Here is a 560-nt window from a genome sequence, read left to right as displayed (position 1 = left end):
GTAGAAAGCCTCATCTTTCTCCCGCGGAGCGGCTGGTAGTTTCAAACCGCTGACCTTAAGGTTCGCAGCCCGATTCGTAACCACTACGCTACCAGAGCTCACTTGTGCTTGTTGTATGGAGACACCTCTCTCCCAGTCGTGGTGAAAAACAGGAACCAAAAGACACAGCCACCCATGGGAGCAATTGTCTGGGAGATGCTGAGTGAAAAACACATGCAAGTGGGGGCCCTTCTACCCAGCTGACATTGACTAAGCACCTACTGTGTGCAGGCTTGGTCTCCAGGCCCCTCAATCTCAGCTTGTCACACAGTGGACCCAGGAGAAATGCCAGCATATAGTAGGTACACAGGAGATGCCCGGTACACAGTGGGGACAGGGGAAAGGTCAGCACATAGTAGGTACACAGGGGATGCCTGGTACACGGTGGAGATGGGGAGATGTCAGCACATAGTAGGTACACAGGGGGTGCTTGGTACACAGTGGGGACAGGGGAAATGTCAGCATATAGTAGGTACACAGGGGATGCCTGGTACACAGTGGGGACAGGGGAAAGGTCAGCA

Source organism: Chrysochloris asiatica, unplaced genomic scaffold (genome assembly GCF_000296735.1).
Source record: "Chrysochloris asiatica unplaced genomic scaffold, ChrAsi1.0 scaffold00040, whole genome shotgun sequence".
Lineage (NCBI taxonomy): Eukaryota > Metazoa > Chordata > Mammalia > Afrosoricida > Chrysochloridae > Chrysochloris > Chrysochloris asiatica.
The sequence above is the reverse complement of the archived record's forward strand: the minus strand, read 5'-3'. Positions refer to the sequence as shown.